The following is a 6000-nucleotide window of genomic DNA, read 5'->3' on the forward strand; positions in this document are numbered from 1 at the left end:
AGGATTATCCAGATGGTCAAGCTTGAACTAGTTATAGAAATTTCACCCACTATTAATGTTCAAGGTACAAGAACCTTAAAAAAACCTAATCACTTGGAGATTCACAACCCATCCCAACTGGTACATGCTACAAACTTTGTCCTGGATTTTGCAGTCTGTGGTGACCCAAAGAAAGCCACCGACAAAAGATGCAGCAATCTGCTGTGAATCTCACCCTTCAACATTATTTGAATTTGGCACCAAGGACATTTAGCAAACAAATTTGCCATTCAATCCAGTAAATAAAAAACAGATTGTGAAATTTATTTTAAAAACAGTGGAGAATGAATGAAATGATTGTGACATAAACACTACAAGCTGAAATAGACTAAAAACTATGAAACTAGAATTTATAATGCAAACATTTGGCATGATTCCAGGGCCAGAGAGATTCTTCGGCGGAAGTTATGACTTAGTATGCCATTAAAAACCCAACATTAGCAATGACATAACAGCATTACAAGGCATTTCCAATTCAGCATTTCTGAAGATTTGTCTGTGGTGACTTCACGAGCACTCAGGGAGCAGTGAATCACTGACAGCTTCTTTTTTGGTTTCCACATTTAACAATGCACGTGTGGGCTCCAAAAGTTGTCAGTTTCAGAACTAGTGGGGGAAATGGCAAATATTGAGTTTCAGTTTCATCATTATTACAATCAAACTCCATGCCATTTAATAAAAAATCCTATTTAATACTGGAGCGTTTGGGCTTTGACTAGAGTCAGCTAACATGAACACTAATTTAATTCTATTGTACTCATTTACAATTCACATGGCTTTGAACTTGAAATGAACGCAGCCGTTATTCAACAATAAAAATGAAAAGTTGCAACTGCCCAATGGATCAGTTGTAGAAATAACTTCCTTTTGGGACTCTTTTCTTCTCCACCGATGCTGCCAGACCTGCTGAGTTTTTCCAGGTAATTCTGTTTTTGTTTTGGATTTCCAGCATCCGCAGTAGTTTTTTGTTTTTATCTCGTCTAAAGGCGTTTCTTTAACTTGAGTGTTTCTACCATATTACATTAGACATCAATCTGCTTCAAAGCCTTCAACAGTCCATACTGGTGACTGCAACACAAGATGTATATGTCCTCCTGTCAACTAAAAGAACTCCTATGTGTAAAGTAAAATGAGGATGCAAGTTTGTGCCATTAGTAAAGGATATCTATGTCCCATGTGCTTGACCATCACAACGCGTTGTCATGAATTTAAGATTGATATCAAGTATTTAAGTGACAGCTTGAACTGTTCTTACACCAAAACCCTGAAAAGTGTGAGGTGATACACTTTGGAAGGAGTAATTTGACAAAAAAGTATTCAATGAACGTCATGACACTAGGAAGTTCTGAGGAACAAGGAGACCTTAGTGTGTGTGTCCATAGATCTCTGAAGGCAGAGGGCATGTTAGTGGGGTGGTGAAAAAGGCATAAGGGACACTTGCCTTTATCAATCGAGGCATAGATTACAAAAGCAGGGAGGTCATGTTGTAGTTGTATAGAACCTTGGTGAGGCCACAGCTGGAGTACTGTGTGCAGTTCTGGTCGCCACATTATAGGAAGGATGTGATTGCACTGGAGGGGTTGCAGAGGAGATTCACCAGGATGTTGCCTGGGATGAAACATTTAAGTTATGAAGAGATGTTGGATTTACTTGGGTTGTTTTCGTTGGAGCAGGGAAGACTGAGGGGCGACCTGATCGAGGTGTACAAGTTTATGAGGGGCATGGACAGGGAGCAGCTGTTTCCCTTAGTTAAAGGGTCAGTCACAAGGGGACATAAGTTCAAGGTGAGGGACAGGAGGTTTAGGATGAGAGGGAAAACCTTTTTACCCAGAGGGTGGTGATAGTCTGGAATGCACTGCCTGGGAGGGTGGTGGAGGCGGGTTGCCTCACATCCTTTAAAAAGTACCTGGATGAGCACTTGGCACATCATAACATTGAAGGCTATGGGCCAAGTGCTGTTAAATGGGATTAGGTAGGTAGGTCAGGTGTTTCTCACATGTCGGTGCAGACTCGATGGGCCGAAGGGCCTCTTCTGCACTGAGGTTCTGTGATTCTGTGAAAAAACCGATTGCAGTTTTCAACCTCCAGAAGTAAGGGTCAATGGCAAAATCATGCCAATGTGTTCATGAAACTGAACATATGAGGAATTCTGAAACATTGTTATCAGCTCCAAAGTGAAACAGAGGACCTTGGCTAGGTATTAAATCAAATTAGTTATCGAATGATATAATAATTACAGCACAGGTAGCCACTATTTGGCCCATCATGTCAGTGCTGGCTCTCTGAAGGAGAAATTCACAAAGTGCAATTCCCCCACCTTCTCCCCATAGTGCTACACATTCTTCCTTTTCAGATGATTCAATTTCCTCTTGAATGTCTCGACTGAACCTGCCTCCATCATATACTCAGGTAGTGCATTACAGATCCATGAGAGATTTTCTCACTTGAACAAAATGTCCACCACTGCAGACACTACATTTATAGTTACTTCTGATATGCAGCATTTCCTGAAAAAGGGAAATATCTGATCTGCAAAATTCTTCAAACAATTCAAAGCAAAGTCTTCAAATTATCCTTTAGATTTAAAAAATTAATTCATTCATGGGATGTGGGCATCACTGGCCAGGCCAGCATTTATTTCCCCATCCCAATCCTTCAGAGGGCATTTAAGAGTCAACCTGGAGTCACATAGGCCAGACCAGGATAGGACAGCAGATTTCCTTCCCTAAAAAAGAACATTAGTGAACCAGATGGGTTTTTCCAACAATTGACAATGGTTTCATGGTCCTCATTAGACTTTTAGCTCCAGATTTTTATTGAATTCAAATTCCACCATCTGCTGTGGCGGAATTCAAACCCGAGTCCCCAGGGCATTACCCTGGGTCTCTGGAGTCTGTCATTCAGTGACTATACCACTATGCCATCACCTCCCCTTAAGCCTTCTCCATCAAATTTGTAAAGTTAAAAGCATTAGTTAGCAATTATTTTGCTTAGTATTACACCTGCAGCTCTAATAGCTAAACTTGAAACTGCCCATTACATCATGTGAGGTCCACTGCATACATGCCAAAACTTCAACCTGTACATTCTTTGAAAGAATTTAAAACATTTTCCCTTCCTAGAGACTGGAGGCATGAAGCAGGTCAGCTGGAAGGCAGTAAAGGTCATCAGGACAGATACCACTTTCTCCTGGTTGCAGATTAATTTGGAAGATGGAAAAGCTAAGGAAAAGGATTATAGTTGAAGCATTGAATGCATTGTGTCAGTTCACCATATGGCTGAAATGCAGCTTTTTTTTCCCCCCAAGAAAGGGAACTTTCAGCATGTTTTGCTGTCACTATGTGTGAACGGTGTTTCCACTCATGAATACATAGGTTTGCTGATCCTCATTTGCAGAATTGCCAAGATTTCAAATAAAGTGTGGGGTTAGAGTGGAACAGCAAGCCAGAATTTCTGTTCTTAGAATGATAGGAGCATAGGAACAAACATACAAATTAGTATGAGTAGTAGGCCTCTCAAACCCCTAGCAAGCCCCTCAAGCATGCTTGCATTCTGCATACTCTCCTTCCTTCCTTCCTTCAGGGGAGGTGATGGTGTAGTGGTATTGTCATTGGGCTAGCTATCCAGAGGCCTAAACTAATGCCCTGGGGACCAGGGTTCGAATCCTGCCACGGCAGATGGTGGAATTGGAATTCAATAAAAATCTGGAATTAAAAGTCTAATGATGACTATTGTCAATCGTCGTAAAAACGATTCACTAATGCCCTTTAGGGAAGGAAATCCTAAATGTAACTCCAGACCCACAGCGATGTGGTAAGACCCTGGCAATTACCGAGGATCAGAGGGACCTTGGCTTGCATATCCACCGGTCCCTTAAGGTTGCGGGGCAGGTAGATAAGGTGGTTAAGAAGGCATATGGAATACTTAGCCAAGGTATAGAATATAAGAGCAGGGAGGTTATGCTGGAACTGTATAAAACGCTGGTTAGGCTACAGCTAGAGTATTGAGTGCAGTTTTGGAATCCGCATTATAGGAAGGATGTGATTGCACTAGAGAGAGTGCAGAGGAGATTTACCAGGATGTTGCCTGGGCTGGAGAGTTTTAGTTATGAGGAGAGATTGGATAGACTAGGGTTATTTTTCCTGGAGCAGAGGAGATTGAGGGGGGACATGATTGAGATCCATAAAATTATGAGGGGCATAGGGTAGACAGGAAGGAACTTTTCCCCTTAGTGGAGGGATCAATAACCAGGGGGCATAGATTTAAGGTAAGGGGCAGCAGGTTTAGAGGGGATGTGAGGAAGAATTTTTTCACCTAGAGGGTAGTGGGAATCTGAAACTCATTGCCTGAAAGGGTGGTAGAGGCAGAAACCCACATAACATTTAAGAAGTATTTGGATGTGCATTTGCTATGCCATGGCACACAAGTCTAGTGCTGGAAAATGGGATTAGAATAGTTAGGTACTTGTTTGACTGGTGCAGGCTTGATGGACTGAAGGGCCTTTTTCCGTGCTGTAGACCTCAATGACATGCTCCTCCATTCAACAAGATCATGGCTGAACAGATTGTGGCAATGCCACATTCCCCCAACGACGCCTGATCATTTTTGACTCTCCTGTTGGTCAAGAAAGTATGACAGTCTTCCCCAGAAGGCATTGGGGGCAGAGTTCCTAAAACTCACAACCCTCGAGGAAAAAAACATTTCATCTCAGTATTAAATGGGAGACCCCTTATTTTCAAACTGTGGCCCCGAGTTCTATTAAGCTGCCATTCAATTCACCATGCCTTTTCCAAAAGATTGATTGGTTCCATCTGCAATTCTTTCTTCATCACCTCCTCTCTTCTCCAGCCCAGCCAACCACCCCCTCGAACACCTTTTTGAAATTTAAGATTGCATGTGCATCAACCACCCTACTCAGCAGTGTATTACAGGTCTTGGTTCAGATAAAATGAGACTTTTGTGCACGGTGGTGTTTTTTTTGCCAATTATCTTTACGACATCTTTTACTTACTAATCCTTCAGCTACTGGAACAGAGTTTTTTCATTTACTCATTCAAAATTTTCAAATCTCTGCTCTAAAATCCCAGCTTCTCCAGAACTGAAGTTCCACAGCTGATAACATTCTAGTAAATCATTTCTGCACATTTAATACCTTCAATCTTCCTAAAGTGGTGTCCAGAACTGAATAAAATACTCAAATATGGGGCCTAACTACTCCACGGCTTTGTCAACAAACCCAAAGACACCATATGCTTCAACAGCCTTCTCAACTTGGCTTGCCCTTTTCAAAGATTTGTACAAACACACTTATTTCCTGTACCTCCTTTAAAATTGTTAGTTTATATTGGTGTTTATCATTTTCTCTCCAATTTTATCTGCCACTTGTGCCCATTTTAACAGTATAAAATGCTCCCGAAGTCTGTTGATATGCTCCTCACTGTTGACTACATTGCAAGCATGTTTTCCTCAGTAACATCTATTTTAAATGAGATTACAACCAGAATGAAGAGAATGCTGCTTAGAAAATAAAGACCAGCAACTTATTTGCACAAATAAAGCTCTTAGATTTTATAGGCTATTGGCCCGTTTGTGGGAAAATTGCAATTCACATTTAAAGTTTTGCAATTTGAAATATAGCAAATTGTAATAATTGAGAAATTGGAAAATGCCTTCAAAGTCAAATTAAGGTGCAAAGCAGTGTTCAAGAAAAAGGAGGGATTCAGTAAAATTATGGATGCAAATAAAAGGCTGGAGATCAGAACAATGCTATTCAAAAAAAAGGAGAGTGTACTGGTACAGGCTATGCCTTACATAAGGATGAATCTGCAATTGAAGAACAAATTCTGAATAGGTGGATTGAGTAGGCTCAAAGAGGAAATTAGTCCCAGGGCCTATAGTTATCAGGTGGGCTTGTACCCAGTAACAAAGCTGTACAGGATTTCAAAAATCCGACATTGAGAG

The sequence above is a fragment of the Cetorhinus maximus genome, chromosome 1, assembly GCF_964194155.1.
Source record: "Cetorhinus maximus chromosome 1, sCetMax3.hap1.1, whole genome shotgun sequence".
NCBI lineage: Eukaryota > Metazoa > Chordata > Chondrichthyes > Lamniformes > Cetorhinidae > Cetorhinus > Cetorhinus maximus.